The sequence below is a fragment of the Dinoponera quadriceps genome, unplaced genomic scaffold (genome assembly GCF_001313825.1).
Source record: "Dinoponera quadriceps isolate SergipeBrazil2010 unplaced genomic scaffold, ASM131382v1 scaffold1070, whole genome shotgun sequence".
In the NCBI taxonomy this organism is placed as follows: Eukaryota; Metazoa; Arthropoda; class Insecta; order Hymenoptera; family Formicidae; genus Dinoponera; species Dinoponera quadriceps.
This window is the reverse complement of record NW_014555341.1, coordinates 418852-437727: the sequence shown is the minus strand read 5'-3', so window position 1 is coordinate 437727 and position 18876 is coordinate 418852. Positions and strand designations below refer to the sequence as shown.

Here is an 18876-nt window from a genome sequence, read left to right as displayed (position 1 = left end):
AGAAAAAAGCCATTTACCGGTCCAGAACAAGTGGGCTCGAAAAATGTCAATGAAATACAAATGAAACGATCGCCATCTGTCAGGATTGAAATCTTTGGAGTCCATTTTCTTTGGAATGGTAAATCGCTACACTTAACAAAAAAAAATATATATATATATTTGTAATCAATTTGTGGTGAGTATTTTGATCTGATACCAAAATTGGGTACAAACTTGAGTGGGGAAAAAATGGGGGAAAATTGCTTATGGTCGTTTGACTCTTTCCGGCTTCCATGGATCAAAAAAGTTTGATTCCTGAAAACCAGAAATTCGATTTTGAACCGAATTCTCGGTTCGTAATGGTCGAAAATTCTGTTCCCTTTCACCAAAACGCGTTTAGTCACGTCACATTGTCATATTTGTTCAACCAATCATATTCTTCGTGTAAGACATTATATTTTTATAGATTTTTCTTATTCACTCAAATTTCTCCAAACTTTGCACAAGAATAGTGTAATTTTGCATCGTGTGCTACATTACGGAAACGATCGTGCGATAGAGCAAAAAGAATGCGTGTCCCCTTCGGCGACTCGGTCGAGGCTTTCTCACGAATTATCCATGACCAGGTTCGGTCAACGTGCAAACCGCGAAGGACGCGAAAACCGGAAATACCTGGTGTCGCTTAAAGTATTACAACGCCGACAGGCACACCCACGACGCGTGATCCTTGCGACGAGGAGACGAAAAACGAAAAGCACAATCACACCCGAGAGAGAACGGGAAAGTCATCGGTCGAGAGTCTCGCGACGAGATTTTAATGATGTCATAATTCAGCGGGTCCTGTAAAAAAATCCTCCCGAAAATCCCGATTTCACGGCCGGTTCTCGGGAGAAAGGAAAAAAAAATTGCGCGCCGCGGGAGGTGCTGATATTTGTTGAATTTTGGCCAGGAAGAAGTCGCGCACAATTAACTCGCGCGTCTTGCCCGCCGAGCGAAGAATATACGCTTTCTTGCTGGCCGATATTAACACGGGAAACGATTTTATCGATACGATCGAATATGTATGACGCTTATTATTCCATCGGAACGGAGCACACACTGAAACACACTCTTCGTCCGCCCAAGGGTTCAGTGAATATTTTATCGAGAAAGCCATCGGTGCGATGTCGATAAAGTATTAAAGCACGGCTTCCGATCTTTAGGTCGCGTGGGTGGCGGCAACTGGAACGGTACTTCCGCAGCGTGTGTCGAAAATCAGAGCGGCGGCGATTTTTCTTTTATTTACACCGAGCACGTTGCACGTTACGTATTTCGCCTGGTAAAACGCCCGTCTAAATGCAGCGTCCAATATTTAAGAAGGTGGCAATGATCGCAGAGGCCATCGCTTTCGGTCGAGAGAACCTCACCGCGAATTTCACGGTCAATCGAGCCGCTTTCCTTCCACAGCTCTCCTCTCTCTCTCTCTCTCTCTCTCTACCCCTCCTTCCTTTATCTCTGCCCCTCTCGATTTCGGGCGCACGTGTGAACGCGCGTATGACACGCGGACCAGAACAATGTATGATTCATTTCACGGCTCGTTAGCAAACCGCGCGTTCGGACTCCGCGCGCGTTGCGTTCGTTCGTTCGTTCAGTCGCGCTTGGCCGAGCGTGCCGGAAGAGAGAGCGCAAAAAATGCCGCCCGAGAGCTTTTCGAGTTCCTCCTACGCCTACGGCCCCGCAACGTCATCACGTAGGGAGCACCACCTCGGCACATCGTGTCGTTTAAGCCCGATTTACACACGTGCTACCAGCTGGCTCTAGTCTCGAGTAACTTGCGCTGGACGAGGGTCACAACGCACATTCGACCGCCACCCGGCCTCTCAGCAACACTGCAAATCCAAGTGTTATAATCTTACACACTTTGCGTAGTCATTTTTCACGCATTTGTTATTTACACGTTTTACCAGTGCGATATTTCACGTACGTAAATGTGTAAAATTATAGTATCGATACATGTATGAATGCGCAAAAGGTGACTGCACGTCAAATTACACATCCTACATGTAAAATTACTTGGACGCGTGTGCATACGGCGTGTATGAAAGTACACTCGGGAAGGGCGTGTGAACCGACCATTACGAGACGCTAAACACTCTCTTCCTTCCTGGACACCGTGTCATATCAACATTTGTCTGGACTCTTCGGAATTTCTTTTTTCACATAACAATGTAGCAAGATGCGAGATATAGCGAGAAACGCTCTGTAGAATTTGCTATCGTCTCTACCCAAGGAGCAGGATGACGTCAAAGGACATTGATACGTTTGCAAGCAGAAACTGCTACTTCAGTTTCAATTAATGTCCACAATAAACGAAATTCATGTCCCGTTCCAGAGATTTCGGTGTTTTATAGCTAAGAAACGTGGATATCTCGTGCTTTTCCTCTATTATCGTTAAAATATAGTGGTAATTTATTATTTGTATTTAACGATGTAATTTTTACAAGTGATATTAGCCAGAAAAATGATTCCGTCGATGAGGATGAATAAAAGCCAGAAAATTTCTTGGCATTGATTCATTATAACGACGTCTCGTGAACAAGCGGTGACAATTGTGTCTCCATTTATCGCGGTCGTCGCTGAAGTACGGCTTGGCAAAAGAGACTAAGAGAACGAGAGAGAAAGAAAGAGAGTGAGTGGGTGACAGGGGGGAGAGGGAAAGAGTGGGGTTCTGTTGAACGATAACGTCAAACGCGTCGTAACGCGCAAGAAGGGTGCGTTCTTGGTTGCCTGCCGGCACCCTCGCATATTTATTTCATCGGGATCTTTTGCGGCATGCCGTCCCTTTCTCGCGTGACGACCCTCGAACACGCCTGCGGCCTCCTTTACTCGATTGCACCTCCGACTGTTCTCTTTTTTTTTTCTCCTTTTTTCACCGGCAGCTAGTCGCGCGTGCGTTCTCTTTCATGTAAGATGCGAGCGCGGGGGCTCGTCAACGGGGGTTGGCTGAAAGGCGCAGGACGCGTTCAAATGAGCATCGGTAATTCGCTGTGAAACCCGGGGCTCCTGAGTTTTCGCGCGCGAATTCGCGACACGTCGATCACGGTTATCTTACTGATCGGTCCCGACGAGCACGACACGTTCCCTAACACGCACAGTCTGTTTTGTATAAAATATGCATGTCATCGTATATTACGTGATTAGCAAAAAAGAGATGGCAAATGTCAACGAGATCGTGTCGTCATACATTTGTATTTATCTCGTATATATCTTGTTTATTTGTCTTTTGTGCCCCAGAATTTTTTACATTCCCTAATAAAAAAATATGTATATGCACACCGGAATTTTTTACATTCCCTAATAAAAAAATATATATATGCACACCGGTCTTAATCAGTTTTTATTTTTATCTAGTTGCTATATAGTCATTATATATAAAATATGACACTAGATAGTAGGACTCTGTTCTTTTCGTATATGAATTTCGAAAGTTAAATATATTGAAATCAGTTAAATCATTAGATATCTTAGATAATGTAATCTCTATGTAAGATATAATATCCTTTAATGATCATAAAATTTTGCTTAGATTTTAGATATTTTGTCGCGACTTTGAACAGTGTTCGATGTTTTAAAGTAGAAAAGCCTACACTCCGGTGTATAATCAATTTATCTACTTCTACCATTTCTTCACTCTTCTCATCGAAGTTAATTATCTTATTTAGTGAAAGGATCCCGGTAGTTCTCCTACCAGTCGCTACTACTTTTTTTCCCAGCGCCGCAGCGACAAGAACGAAAATGAAATGTTCTCGACGACTCGGATGCATCAGCGAATCCTTGGACAGGTTTCATTGTTGCGGTAAGACTCGTTTTACCTCGAAAAGACTCGGCTAATCAGTGAGAAAAGCACGATCGTCGGCATTGTGTCCTTTCTGGTCCTTACTTCGTCACCCATTGTTGTTCTTGACTGGTCAAACCAGACGGTAGTCAATGGGCGAAATCGTTTTCGCCGTCAATCGATTCCTCGGACCTTTCTCGTGAGCGAAAAAGCGAAACGCCACCGTCACGAAACGTTTCCGAAAAATTGCTTTTAGATTCGGTTGTACAATTCAATTTTCCGCTGCAGAAGTAAATATAGAGGATGATTCGTTTCATCTGAGGTATTCAAAATGCTACAAAATGCATATCTTATTATATTATCTATTGTCGTTTGCAAATTGAAATCAAACCGGAACAGATTATTTATCATCATTAAAAGCCTCTAACGTTGGACAGATTCGTTATATATTGATTAACTTATATATTCGTTATATATTCGTTATATATGATTAACTTAGAATAAGTAGCAAATCAATGTCTTATCCGTTCTGTCGTCTTACTTCTCTTTCCCCTATTAAATATATAACGGTGATACACTGACCTCAAAGTTATTTATGCCATATATATATATATATATACACATCACCGGCCATATATTGGTAGCCAACGTGTTAAATTTTAAATAGAGGTAAAATTGTTGCGTACCGATCCGTAAATTTCGTATCCGCAAATTCTCAGCTTGCACAATAGCTTCGATAAAATGTATATCATGTACTTATCAATTTTTCCCCTTTCACGTATTGTACAGCATACCGACATTTGCGTGGAACCTTCATCGACCAATAATATCTTCGAGTCTCGCTTGTCTCGAGAAAAATTCACCCTCAAGATCCGAGACGTTCGCACGAAATTCTATCCGGTGATAGACTCAAAGATAGAATACTATCAGATCGAGAAGCCTGAAATATCTCGCTTGGCAAGATAAAAGAACTTTCCACCGTTTAAGCGTGACACCCACATTGTATTATTGCGCAATGGAAGACGTGGAACTATTTGAACAACCGTGTTTGCGATCCATCGACCTTCCTCGAGACGAAGAGTTCGTTTGCCTTTCCTGGATTTCACCGCGAACCAGCTGCGCGAGAGTTCGAATCTCTCGCGATGTACTTTGTACCTCTCGATTCATCGTCTGCTCCGTTTAACAAATCAAGTCCTAAAGCGGAACTCGCGGGGGTAAATATTTTTCCCGAGAGTCACGTGATTACCCTCGACTTCGCTTATTTCTTTTCTAAATAAATAAGAAAATAGCTTTTTTTCTAACATGCACGGAAAAATCATTACTTGAAAGAAAAAAAGTAAACCGAGTAATCGGCCTTTCTTAGCGCAGTGAAATGATATTTTTCCGTGCACATCTTTCTTGCTACATATGACTTCGTAATACGACAGACTTTTCTGTCTGATTCTGTAGAATTTATTCAAATACGGCTATCAATGAACTCTTACGAGTCGAACGGTGGCTCGATGCGATTACGACCGAGAACTTTGATTTTATTATCACATGATTTCGTACACACCGCTGCTTTCAGTAAAAACCAGTCAACAGATCGCCTCCGTGGCGCAATTGGCTAGCGCGTTCGGCTGTTAACCGAAAGGTTGGTGGTTCGAGCCCACCCGGGGGCGAGATTCTTCCTTTTTTGCTACGCTAAAAGCGAACGGCCACAACTGTCAAATCAGCAAGAAAGAAAAGTAAACGTTCCATATAAAATTTATCACGACTCGACCACTCACCTGTATCAATTGAACGCCGTTAATTCTAAAAATATATCATCGTTTATTTTTACGTTAAAAAGATATAAGAATGTATAAGTGTGAAAATTATCATGCCACGTGGTACTCACTATTAACCCTTTGCGCTCGAGCGGTGCCTCTCAGCTACCACTCGGATCGAGGCGGCAAATCGAGCGATAACGGTGTTTATTTAGATTTGGCCTAACGAATATTGCTTCACGAGTCTACTCCTAGCCCTTTGTGTGTAATCTTATGAGGTAATGCCTACAGAGATGTCTTATCATTTTAAGTTAACTGTAAAAAACTCATGAAATAAGCGGGAGCAGCTAACTCCTCTCGAGTTGCTGGTTCGCTCGAGCGAAAAAGGCCTCGAGCGCAAAGGGTTAATAGCGCGAAGTGCTCGCTTATCTTTTCGAAAATTCAATGAATTGAATAAAATGTTCGTAAAAAAAAAAATAAAGCGTCCAAATAAAACTATTTACTGAAAATACGCAACTATACGTAAACGTATACATTTTCAAACTTTCGTTTATTTGTCGTTATTTTTACACGCCAGTTTATAACGTGAGAAGACTTTGATATAAAGATCGCGCATGATACGGGAAGCGTAAAAATAAAAGGAAAAGAGTATTTTTGGCAGCAAACACATGTGAATCTTGATGGTCTGCGCGACGAACAACGGATAAAGTCTCGAGATATGCAAAAAAAGAATCCGCCCAACGTGGGGCTCGAACCCACGACCCTGAGATTAAGAGTCTCATGCTCTACCGACTGAGCTAGCCGGGCTGTTACGATGACACTCGTTTACTACGGCTGAACATTAAATGGTTGCTCCACATTCTTAACATTTGTAATTAAGGGAATTTACCTATAAATGTCGCTAAACTATTTATAAAAATACTGATCCTCGTTTGACGAGTCTCCATTACCGAGTTGTTTGTAAAAACTTCGCGACGGATCTCTATTACTTTATTATTTTATTTGTATTTCATTCAATATCCTTCGATTCTTTCGTGATCTCATACAAAGTCGATATCTGCGAGCATTCTGTTACAATAAAACACCTACCTTCATCGAGTTTTACGCGCGCGGCAAGTGGAGCCGCCGAATTAATTCCGCGGAGTGTCTCGTGTTACTTTGTTTGTACCGCGTGTTACTTAAGTATACTCATTGTACACGCAGTAATTAAGCGATTTAATTAGAAGTCCGTAAAGTAGCACGCAGGACTCGCGTGCAAAATCGAAAATCTTGGTCGGGTAAACTGAGTGTTTCATCGTATGCGATAAATTCCCCCTTATCGCGCGACATAAACGCGTATAAGGAGTATGAAAAAGTGTCTAATAAGACCATAAGCGGACGGTAAGCGAGACCACCGCTAAACACTCGCTAGATAACGAATGTTACGAGTGCCGCAAAATTACGCGGATCATAATATCGTTTCGTACCGCCTTATACACGGTGTCGTCAGAAATTTCATAAATATCGAGCGCCAAAGGGAGGCGAAAAAATCGAATTGCCAGGAATTCCGTTTGCAACGACATTGGGATAAGCAACGATGCGGAAGCTTTGATTTATTCAAAGGATTATTTTCGTGGATTATTTTGCGAAATCCTTTTAAATTCGCCGAGAGAGATCCGTTTTCCGAAGTGTCGTGTTATCTTCGAGTTCCCTCGTCGCATCGCCAGCGAGGACCAAATTTCTGCTTCGAACGAAGATAAACTTATCCGCGTGCTCTCCTCGAGACACCGTGTATACGTCAGTAACGATGCGAGCGAATGCGTAAATAGCGCCTAATGCGCAAATTGCTATCTCTGGGCGCTTTTAAGCACTCCGGCCCCGCACCGGCGCTTTCTATCGGATACACGTGAATTTACACTGAGCCACCAAGAATGCGAGCAACAGTAAATCCGGAGCGACAGTAAGCATTGTGGTTGCTTGTGGACGGGTGTGTGTGTGTGTGTATGTGTGTGTGTATCGAGAGAAGAATCGATTCGCGGCACTACCATATAACTCCCCGTTTGTCTTTTTGGCGCGCACGACGACGGCGCTTTTAGGGCCCCTTCCTTCTTTCCTTCCTTAACGTATCTAACGGTGCTCTCTCCAGCCTGGAGTTACCGCACCACCGACGGATAAACACCGGTTCGTGAAAGCATGCCGCGCTCTAAACCCGCTCCGGAACGCACGGAGACGTCTCACATTATCGATTGTCGCAGAGCGTAAGAGAGCGGCGTCGGACCGTAGCCCGCACGAGCTTTCGTTCTTACGCGGAGTCGGATACAATTTATTCGGTTCCCGGGAAGTTGCACTCAGCGGGAAATTATAGTAGTCCGTAAATTAAGTTAGTATCGATCGCCTCCGTCTCAACTTTGTCCGTAGTTCGCGTCGATCCCTTGAAATATTCGAAACTTGACAACAGCTGGATATTTTAGTTCGGCGGGAGTCTAAGGTGATTGAGGAATTTATTAGTGAAACTAAGGCCGATGAGCAATCCCCCTCCCCCCGCCCCGCTCTTGTAATTTAATAAGAAATTTGTATTTGCAAACGCGATCGCCGTATTAAAAGTGATTAATACAACGGATAAACTTTGGATAAATACAACGAGGTAGTAATTAATATAATTAAAATGTATCCGAGAATTAGCAAGTTGAACTTTCTTCATCATTTTTTCCCCGCGATTTGTGCCTGCGATATCAAGATAATTACGGGTTTTGTGAAGCTTTCGTGAAGTTTCGTGGTTAGAGGGAAATCGAGAAGAGTCAATTAAAAATATCTGCAGTAGTATATATGTCCCTTTATATATATATATATATATAATGTACCACTTTAGACTGCTCTTAGAAATTTCGTAATTGTGATTCCTCGATAGTATAGTGGTTAGTATCCCCGCCTGTCACGCGGGAGACCGGGGTTCGATTCCCCGTCGAGGAGGAATTTTCCTTTTTTTATTCGAAAATACAATATGCGAATCTACATGAAGACTGAACACGAGATAAATTAATTTTTCCTGTGTCGATTTATAAAAATCATTTGTTTCTAGATTTTTATCCCGGCCCTTTCCTGACTTCTGACTTGTGTGTCGATCGATACGATGCCAATGTCCACGCCATCACGATATTAGAGAATTGTTAATGCCCGATACATTTTATAACTGCTCAATGCAAGTATTTAACGATCGCAAACTGGACAACTTTTAACGTTTCTCAATTTTCAACCAGGATAACATCGGGAAAAATCAGGACTCGCTGACTCGTCTCGAAGATATAAATAGAAAAAAAACATCCGGCATAAAAAAAAATTGCTTATTCACAACAAACGTTAAATGCCGTGTAATATCGCGATCGTTTCGTCGAAGAAAAAAAAATACCGACGAGGATGGGATTCGAACCCACGCGTGCAGAGCACATTGGATTAGCAGTCCAACGCCTTAACCACTCGGCCACCTCGTCTTCGAGTGCATTTTTGTCCTAATATAGAGACCATAATGCATTCGCGATCACACAAGTCATTAAATAATTTTTCTTAGTCGTACATCATTATTTTAAAAAACTATTCCCTCTAATCGCGCAATCTCTTTCTCTCGCTCTCATATTAAAACTCTCGTCACATTGAAAGTGGCAACTCTTGCAAAATATAACCCGAATAATAATCTGTAAATTGTCCTTTACACTTAAATTACAAAAAAAGGAAAGAATAATAAGCATTCGTGTCTCGTCTCCACTTATATAAAATTCCCCATTTGAATTATAAAAAAAAGTAAGTAAAAAATCGTAGTTTAGCGCGCCGATGCGTTGTACGTTTCCGCGCGCTGTAAGCCACCGTTCGCTTATCTAAGATCCGCGATTGGCGACAGCAAGATAAATGATGCTTCGCGATGGCTCCTCCGGTGGTTGAGCGTGTAATATCGATAAATTGAAAGAAACGACGGTACAAACACGGCCCTACGGTAAATATTCACTTAGGCGTGATTACCGGCCGCGGTCACGATTAAGCCGAAACTTTTATTACGAAAGTTCGGTCGATTTGAGCCGAAAGAGAGAGAGAGAGAGAGAGCACGCGCGCGGATTATTATACTTCAACACTTGGGCACGGCTATGGATGCCGAAATAAAATCGGCGCCTCGGCGAGCGATAAATCCGCAATCACGATGAACTCTGAACAACAAAACAGGTGCGGCTTGACGGAAGCTGCGAAGCGGAGTTTACGATTTTAATTAAATGCGCGCGCGGCGGTGGAGAATTTCCAACTAGACACGAGCTCGACTGCTCGTATTTCATTTTCCCGCGAAATAATCCGTTATCCCGGTCGCACTAAATTATCGCGATTACTAAACTAAACTATCAGCCCGATCGTCAAAAGGTCTGAGGTGGATTATCGAACGGTGCGTCACCGAAACCGCTCGACGATCGTCGAGCGAATGATCGTGAAGGAATTATTCGTGCGCTCGATAGAAGCGAATAATAATTTCACGACGCGGTTCCCAACAGCCCCCCCCCCTTTTTTTAATCTCGAGACTTTACGACAGTTCTACAGAGTCGTAATTATTTCTTACGAGGCGTATCGCGCGTGATAAAAGCGAATGAGGAAAGTTCCCGGCTCGCTAATTCGCTTGACGTTTTCATTCGCACGTGTGCCGTAATATATCGGTTTATTAGTAAAATTCACGGGAGACGCATTGATCATTCGACACCCTCGCTCGTATAAACAGAGCGAGATATATCTATGTGTTACATGAGAATAAAAATAATGTCGCAAAAGGGGGAGAGGTGACGAAGTAAGATACTCGCGGATAAAAGAGCGCTGGTCTTCTGAGAATATTTTTTTTATAAATACGCGCGATGTTGATATCGATGTTGATATAATGGGTGGAAGCTTGTGATGAATCACCGGTTCGTCGAACTGATTAAAACGCGGAATAGCATCGTCGAGATCGACGAAGTCGACGCAGTCGGACGCACGCGGGTGAGGACTGAAAGCAAGAAGAGACCGCTGTTTCTGGTCAATTAACGTCGGTGTAATTGTCTTGTCTGTGGAGCTGACGAGGGTATGCCGCGGCTCCGCGTCCCGTAATCGTATCAGTGTCAGTGCATTCATCGCTGGATTGAATTGCGATTACTTCGAGTTGATAAGCCAATTATGTCGCTCGTCATCGGCCGCTGCTCGCATGGCGTTTCCACAGTTCCGCATTTCGTTTCGGAGAAATCGTTCTTTCGTATCGTGTCGCACGCAACGAACAAACATCCAATATCGACGGCACTTTTATCCGCAGTCACGCTAAAACAACCTGTTCTAGGATAATTTTAGAGTATTCTAATCTACGCTGTATCGTAGGAAAATCTGGGAGAAATTCTACGTAGGTAGCGATAGAGGAAACCTAATCAGGTCATTTCTGGATTTCAACTCGAAAGCGGAGAACGCAAGTTGGATCGTGCTTCCGCTTCCTACCCGTCATCAATTTTCCATACGATTTCTTAGATAATCCGACAATCCCGTTAAGATCACCAAGAAGATCATCGCCGAAGATCAGCAGTTACTTCTGGATTTCAAGCAAAGCGGAGAATGCGAGATCAACCTTTTCTCGCTTCTTCTTGACTTTCCGTCCATAAAATATCAATATCCAAGGAAATGCCTGAGATAGTGGTCGAACTCGCCGCCGTTTGCGCAACAAAATGATCATCATACCAGCAGTTACAGGCTAATAAAATGTTTCTTCCCGCAGTTCGGCGCGATCTCTCCGACGCGGATTCGAGAGTCCATAGAGGAAGGAACGCGCGTCTATCGGATCATAAAGCGGCGCATTTCGCCTACCTCGAAACCCCTCGTCATCCTCATTCCCTCGTTTGTCGCACCGGTTCGCCGGTATTCCAGTCGATACTCGGAAATTCCGGCGGCTTAGATCGCAGACATTCGTCGGAGGCGCGCAACCAAAAGAGAATTCCGCGAGACTGAGACGCGTCGCTCGCTTCGATTAAATCGAAGCCGGCGAAACGACGTACGGGAGGACAGACGACGTTACTCCTGCCGGAACCTTCGCGGGACAGGTGTGTTTCTAATTCCGAGTCCTGACGCGCGTGCAGCCATAAATAATGCAGCCGCGCCATTATCGTGCGCTTTCGCCCGGTCGAGAGGATCGATTCAGGCTTCGTTTAAATAATTACGTAGTTGCGCGCCGAAACGCAAAGTGCGGTCGCGGCCGTATCGCGAAACGAACAAACGGGACGGCTGCTACCATTTTAAGACGTTCCTCGTTTCTTCCTTCCGCCAAGAACTATCTTTTTCTTCCACCCTTCTCGTCGCTCGATTTGTCGCCCCGTTAACCGAGGACACACGGTGTAACCGAAGGAGCGGCATCTCTCGTATTTCTCTCTCTCTCTCTCTCTCATCTGCAAGATAAATCCGCTCTTTCTTATCACGTCATGTTTAATTTGACTGCCATTTTTTCTCCCTTTTTCGAAGATACTCGATACCGATGCGAGGTCCGTTACTATTGCAGCTACCCGACGGGGGAACGAAGGAGAACGTGGATTCACCTTTCTCGCGGTTTTTCATTTGATAACAATTTTTTGTTCCCTTTTCGGAAGATACTCGATACCGATGCAAGTCCGCTACTATCGCATGTTCGACGAAGAAGAACACGATTCCACCTCTCTCTTTCTCTCTCTCTCTCTCTCGGTTGCTCGCGACGGAGAACGCGAAACGTGTTTCGCGCGCGCGCGATTCTTTAACGAGAAGCTGCATCTTGACGTAAAATGCAAATGATAGGTAGTCGCGAATTGAGCCGGATCACAATTAGCCCGACGATCGATTCGAATTAGCCGGCCCGCGATCCGAGGTGGGATCGCTTAAAGTGGCAGCTGCTCTCCTTCGCCACGATCCGGCAATGAAACGCTCGAGTGGATATTTAATGAATACCCGCACTCGAGATTGTTATACGCCCCGATAAATTTGAGTTTCGACGAGTCTCCCCGAGGCAACCGGCCCATTTTTATTTGCTTCGCACGGTGCCTCTCCGGAGAAGGAGAAAAAGGAAGAAGCGGACTAATCGACGTCATTTGAACAAGTCGTCCGCGTTCGTACCGACGTGTTAATCGGGTTCCGTTCTTCGTTCGACTCTCACCGCTCCGGATTCAAACTCCCTCCCCCCGGGCAAAAATAACGAGAACTTCACGGATCTCCGAGTGGAACATGTCGCGATCAATGAGACCACTTAATGTGCTTCCTTCGGTCGGCGTTGTTTAGAGGAAAAACGCCAAAACCAACTAGATTCTGAACTCTGAAATCTTGTTTATGATGTTAAATTAAAATTCGCGCTTGAACGCAAACTAATAACATTTCTTTATCCAGATATATTACAGTCTCACGAAAAGTATTACATATTTCCTTGCAAATAATTATTTTTTAAGATGTTCGAAAGCCGACGCTTCTAGAAATTAGGCCCTAAAACCAACAATGCCGATGGAAAATTTCCAAAAAATAAACACACAAAAATTACATCATTGTGTACATTTATCGTATATCTTCACACGTTATCTTTCATCTTACGTTATTTATAAATTTTACGAATTTTACGACGTGCATTGCTCCTTTGTTATGCGGAAAGAGATTCCTGACTGGTTCTCGGACCGTCTTAAGTCTCGGCTCCCTCCACCAGCCGTATTGGTTTTGTGACGTCACAAGCGAGAAATGACAGTACGCTTCTCGCGTTACACAGCTCTATTTGTGAATTTTCCTTGGGAAATACGATGATTTCGTAATCTTGAAACTTGTCAAGTGTATCGAAAACTGAGAGATATTTCACGGCTGACATGTCGCACGTAGAATCGCTCGATAATTCACGAAATGACAGCGTTTGCAGCACTTTACATTCCGCGGCAAAGTAAGCAAAGCGTATTTAGCCGCCTGCTCGTGTTGCGAGATCACGATCTATCCGGCTGTATGTGCCACTTCTCGTGCGGGCCACGATCTCCGCACTGTCGAAAGCGCGTTCGCGTCCCATCTCCTCGTCTCGTCGCGCGCGCACTCTCCTGACATAACGACGAACGATGATATCGCGATAATTGCTCGGTGCTCGAATAAACGGATTCGCGCTAACTCCTTATAAGGCTTACCGGGCTTTACACACGCAGCTTTGTGCACGGCGTAACATCGCGCGCGATATCTGCGCTCGATCAAACCCTCGCGATTGGTCAATCCGCCGATGGAGAACCGGCCGGGTGCGAGACACGTCGGACGTGTCTCGTTTCGAAATTGCGTAATTGAAATCGCGCCCGATGCCTGATAAAATTTTACGGCCGCGATTCGTTCCGTCCGCGCGAGGTGAGACGTCACGTCGGCTCGGAAACTCGGAACGTGTATCCACAATGCCGATCTTTGATAGCGCGTGCACGCGCGTAACACCGCCGTGATTTCGAGTTCGTCTTATCGAGCTTGTGCTAACAAACGTAGTCTACAACTGACGTTTATTTACGTTTTACAAGACGGTTCTCGATCGACGCGATGAAGACAGGGGGTGCTGGATTGTTGTGACTTTATCGAGATAATCGATAATTAATGTATGCCTGAGCAGAATTTGCCGGAACCTTGTGAGAATACTCATTACACCGTATTGTGTACATCACGATAAGCACGTCAGCAGATTATACTTCTAAAAGATAGCATCTTCATAATCTTGTGCATGATATTTCTCAACTTACCGTATGTATACGTCGTTGCAAATTGTTCCCTTTTCCGTAATTAACATCGTTATTTTCCCGTTATTTTCAGTAATAATGCACATGTAAGAATTCAAATGAATATTGTATCGTAATAATAATATTATTATACTGTTATATCATTACAAGTAAAGCGTTAAAACTAATATGGGCATGGTAAATCGGAATACTCATATTTCTCGACTGTAGAATACCAAACCCTGTTGGACAATACATGAACTTTGCCTACTTCGTACGATCAGTCACAAAAAAGTTGCGAGACTTTTTCCCGATGAATTTCGGATCTCGTATTCAATAGGAAAATATTTTTCTTGAGAAGTTTCTAGAAAACAAGTTCTCAAGTATTAAAAAACAAATTCTCCTATTGGACACGGAAAGCCTTCCAAAACTTAAGATAAGATAAAATGATCGGAAAGAAGAAATCAGGGGGCCCTTTTCCATATAAATAAGAGTAACATACATCATAAAATTTAAAAAATTTGCGAAAATACGTAAGATTAAGGGTGACATATAAAGATATATAATAAATGTGCAAAATAACGTAATTTTAGTGTTTTTATTTTTTAATAATTTTCTAGAGATATCGTGGATATATTAATTTGGAGATTTATCTTCTAAAAAAGTTAATCTTTAAATATCTTAAAAATAATTATTTGCCAAAAAATATATAATCATTTTCATAAAGCCATCATATACTTTGGTAGAGAAGCGTTGCTGGTTTGCATCTATGCGCATAAGATTTAATTTGTACTTTTAACAAAGCTTTAGAAGACCAAAGGCCAAATTGTATGTCGATTTTGGTGCGCTTCTACTACAATTATATTATTTCTTTCGTAATACTATATTTTCCCAATTTCGCTGTTACGAAATACAGTTTGTATCTCACGTAACTTTATGACGTGTCCGCCGCGATGCAACGATTTCCCTATGCACGGATCGCCTCGGCTGTGTGTTGCACCTCTCTCGATCACTAATATTTACACACGGACTATTTCACATTGGAAATCGCGGATAGTGCGTGCTATCGGGCCTATTCGCGCTTGCACGCGCGTTCAAATAGCGTAGGAGAAAATTATTTCCATGTATGCGCGCAGCGAGGACGCGCATCCATGGAAATTCGCTCGTTTGCCGCGAAGACGTAAATTTCTTGGCCCGTAAAACGCGGCGCGATCACATGACGCGGAATTTATTTCAAGACTCCAATGTTAGAGTCATCTGCACGAGAATCGTCGAGATTTCGATTTCATCGATGCTCCGCGAGGCACGCATCATCTTTTTGCTCCTCGACGCTTCTTCTTCGGGGAATCTTCGAGCGAGACTTCGAACGTGAAAAACGCAAGATCTCCGATACGTCCGTACGAGTGATTCTACGATAAAAATTCGATACTTCTTATTCGAAACGTATTACTTCTGTTCACACCTTTATTTCTCATTTCGTACATTTTTCCGTACTTCTTTAAAATCGCCCCGACATTAACAATATATTCTATCCCGAACGAGACCGTTACGGTACTTTCTCGCTTCACGAATGTTTGCATCTTACGGAGAAATTATCCGCGTGTGAAAATTCAATTCGACGAGCGGATATACTCCCGATCGAGTCTTGAACTCCGGAAACTAAAATCACGAGTACACTATTGCTTCGAATTTTCGCGAAAGGAAAAGAAAGAAACGATTCCACGTAGAACGCGATCTTAAATTATAATGGCATCGCGCCGTGGAATCGGAGATACGTTGAAAGTCCGAAACTACTTCGCGACGTACGATTGTCCAACTTTCAGTGAGGAAGATTTATCCTGAACGCGGGTCGTGTCTCTCGTTTCGCCGACAAGACGCGAACTTTTCCGCAATCTGGCAATTCCTAAGCAAATCTAATCGGGGATTCGCGTGGGTCGTCGCAATGGCGATCGCCTCCTCTGCGAGCCTGCCTACTCCCGCCTTATCATCGTGGGGCGAACAATGCGCGATTACTTCTCTCTTCATATTACCATGCCGTCGTTAATGTTAATGAACGTCGCTATTACATTGACGCTAATTGCACAGTATCGTGACCGCGTTCGGAATACGGACGCCGGGCAAAATCATTCGCGAAGACGAGACGTTATTGCCCGCCGACTGGGATTCGCGCGCTTTATTTCGCTGATTAACGAGCGCTCCGCTCGAGATTTGCAAATGAAACGCCGCCGGCGTTATTTTTGACACTTATACCGCGAGATGAATAATTCACCGTGATCTGAGGCTATATTTAATACTTCGATATCACTTAAAAGGATCGCGCGTCGAGTGCACGATCAGGCAGTCAGCGAAATTGCGATCGATTTTTACACGCAACGTCGAAGCTCTTATCGAAGCATCTCTCTCATGACGCCCGGCTATACTTTAATCTCCCGGTGAAAGATAGATTTTTCGCCCCGATCGTCGGGACTATCTATAAATCTGACGTCTAGTATCTAAATCATCCCGAGCTGTAATTACCGCTTGCCCCGCGATATAACATTATCTGTAATACCCGTAGATTACACGGTTAGCAGCGAAAAAAAAAATCGCGCAATGCATGAGACTAATAAAGCGGTGAAAGCAGGCTCGCGCGAGGAGAACGACGACCCGGCCATCTTGTCGATTTTCAAATATGCACGCCATGTCCGCCCATGAAGTAGCGCGTAAAGTAAGCGGGGCGATCGAGGGCGATCTCAGAGAATACTTTCGGGTTTTCGAGCTCTTCAAAATTCTAACGACGCGGCACCTGCGCCTTGCGACAGGCTCGGCCGGTAGGCGTGTATCTCGATAAGGATACTTTCACTTCTAGGTCGAGGCGACGACGTAGGCATAAGCGGCGCGAATTGGCGAATGCACTCTCGAGGACATCGGAGTTTCGCGCGAGACCGCCGGCGCCAACGCGCCGGTGTCCCCGCTAAATAAGGTCAACCGCGTACGCTTTGATTAATGCCCCAGCCAATCCCCGAGGAATGCGAGGCTAGATCGTGCACGGCCCGGCCGATATCGATCTACTCTCTCGCTATCGATTAAACGCGAGTATCGTTTGTTCGCCTCGGGATTCGCGTCGAGAGCAACGTCGCTCGATCGACGGATCGTCGTGACTGAAAGGAAATAACATTTGAATTATTCCGTCGGATCGCGGAGCCGAGCAAACGGCGAGTCGTGAGAAAATCATCGGTCGTCCGCAGTGATAGGCAAATACTTCGCACTTTGTAGCTGTACAACATCGTGTCTGTAAACCGTGGTGAAAGAATTACGGTTTCAGAAGAGCTGTTTTTCTAGTAAGCGTTATTACGGCGTCAGTAAAATAGGGGGGAAGGGGGAGGAAAGCACGAAACCCGACAAACACGTTTCGTTTTCAGGCTCCGAAAACTTGCCGAAGATGCAAATGAAAATTTACGCGCACGGACGTAAAACCAAAGACACTTCTCCGCCGAAATAAGAGATAGTGTTATGAAAATGATTACCATATTTCCTTGCGAGTATCGACACTACAAATATCAACTTCTGGAAATTTCTTTTTGCTCGGGGGATTTCGAAAGAAAATAACACTTGAAATTAAACGATTATTACGCGAAGATTGGTAAGGCTCATATTTCTTGATGTAAAATTACAAAATAATAATAAACAAGTGTCCTCTGTGTAAGTGTCAAATAGTCATGAGGGATGTGCGAGCGGAGATTCTATCGGGACATTCGATTGGAAAGCGATGACCAATTGATGATGCCGCGTGCACCCAACGTATCTATTACACCGCGTTAAAAGATCGGCCGCCGGTTACAGGACACGCGTCCACGCGGCGCCGTAAATTACACGCGAGACCGTAATAGCGTCGCACAAATAACGTCGTTGCGATCGCGCATGTACGCAGAGGGAAAAGCCCGAACGAGTGACGAAAAAAAAAACCGAGAGAAGGAGGAACAGCGAGTCACGAAAGAAACCTGGCGAAATTCGCGTGACAAAGTAAGCGCCATAACTGTCAACCTTGGTTTTCACCGCGGCGCCTAAAAGCAGATTAAGTCCCGAAAGTGCACTTACATAAGTTGCGCCCGGGCTGGAGTATGGCAACGACGTCGAACGTACATGCAGCACGATATTTTGTGAAATGGTGACGAAGGTAACGGAATCCCCGAGCGGCAGAGGGGAGGGGGAGGGGGGGGATACACGTGAACGCGTTCGCAAATTAAAGTTCACGACTGGGAGGCTTAATCTTGATCGATCGAGGCACGCCAAGCTCTCGCGGAGGCTAAGGGGTTAAATATGAAATATCAAGTCCATAAATAAAGAAGGCGAGAGGGTTCCACATACGTAAGAGAGAGAGAGAGAGAGAGAGAGCGGAAGGAGAGAGGCTGCGTCTCGCTCATTTCTCTCCTCCTTACTTCACCGTCTTCTCGCCCGTCCTTTTCTCGCGCGATACTCTCCCGCGACCGGCATATGTGTGCCGTGGCTAAAAATACACGAGGTGGAAATGACGAAGGACCAGGCGCGATATGACGGCTTTTAAACTCCGATTCGCGCCCGGTGAACTTATTCGGAACGTTGTATTACGTATACAAACGAGTCTCGAAGAAAAAAACATGAAGAGAGCGAGAGAAGGGAGGGAGGGGGG

General features: G+C 44.3%; 1 protein-coding gene and 4 non-coding genes across 6 annotated transcripts in view; 2 read left to right on the top strand and 3 right to left on the bottom strand.

The window, feature by feature from the left end:
• LOC106743914 (myb-like protein AA) overlaps nt 1-18876 on the bottom strand; it is a 92015-nt gene that overhangs the window by 68136 nt on the left and 5003 nt on the right. The window lies entirely within an intron of this gene.
• Nucleotides 5381-5454, top strand: Trnan-guu. Its single transcript has one exon. It is a non-coding gene; the product is annotated as a tRNA-Asn (tRNA).
• On the bottom strand, nt 6276-6348 carry Trnak-cuu. Its single transcript has one exon. It is a non-coding gene; the product is annotated as a tRNA-Lys (tRNA).
• Nucleotides 8419-8490, top strand: Trnad-guc. Its single transcript has one exon. It is a non-coding gene; the product is annotated as a tRNA-Asp (tRNA).
• On the bottom strand, nt 8927-9008 carry Trnas-gcu. Its single transcript has one exon. It is a non-coding gene; the product is annotated as a tRNA-Ser (tRNA).